The sequence below is a fragment of the Chrysochloris asiatica genome, unplaced genomic scaffold (assembly GCF_000296735.1).
Source record: "Chrysochloris asiatica unplaced genomic scaffold, ChrAsi1.0 scaffold00099, whole genome shotgun sequence".
Taxonomy (NCBI): domain Eukaryota; kingdom Metazoa; phylum Chordata; class Mammalia; order Afrosoricida; family Chrysochloridae; genus Chrysochloris; species Chrysochloris asiatica.
In genome coordinates this window covers 12,113,052-12,114,020 of record NW_006408617.1, presented here as the reverse complement: position 1 = coordinate 12,114,020, position 969 = coordinate 12,113,052, and positions in this window count along the sequence as shown.

Below are 969 nucleotides of genomic sequence, written 5' to 3'. Positions count from 1 at the left end.
AACCAGAATTTCCAGGGGAGGCTCTAGTTTTCAAATAGACACAAAAGACTGTCATTTCAAGGCAGGCATTTACTCAACCCTGCATGTACTTTAGAATCATCTGGGGAACTTTCAAAAACAGCACAATATGTAAGTATTGCTACAAGCATATACTTGCAAAATTACTTATCTATTGATGTTTATATAAATGCTGAGCTCTGTCCCAGACCAGTTAAATTGGAATCCTTGGGGTCTGGTATTTTTAAAACTGTCCAGCGGATTCTACTGAATCCTCTGGCCCTAGTTCTAGTGTAGCCGAGTCTAGAAATCCTACCCTAGGACACAGTCTAATCCCTCACTCCTGGGGGAGAACCACTGATGCAAATGTGCCCCACCCCCGAAGTTGGTGGCCACCTTGCTTTTTATTTTATTTATGTATCTATTCCAACAGTTGCGCTAAGGGAGGGGACGACAGCTGAACGATGTGCGAGAACTGCGCAGACCTGGTGGAGATGTTAAATGAAACCCAGACCATGGAGCGGCGGGGTGAGAGGTGTCTGGAGACCAGGTCGACGGGGGACACTGCCTAGCGGGAAGAGACTGCAGCAACCAGCCAGGCTGTCCTACTTACCCAGGACTCAAGGGCACAGTCCCGTCCTAGCCCTTGGATCCTGGCATTGAGGCAGGGTCGACCAACTTAGACACCCACAGCACAGCCCAAAGCGTCTCATTACAACCCTGTCGCCCCTGCTGCGCTTCCGCCTCTTAACTGACGACATCTGAGGATGGAAATCCCACCTTTGAGCCAGACTTAAGGGCCTTAGCACAAGGACATTCGACCACACAACCGCCACTCATCTGTCGTGCTGTGCTGGTTTGAATTGCTGTGATTCTGAGGGCTATGCCACTGGTATTTTAAATAACCAGCAGGGTCACCCATGGTGGACAGGTTTCAGATGAGCTTCCAAACAAAGACAGACTAGGAAGAAA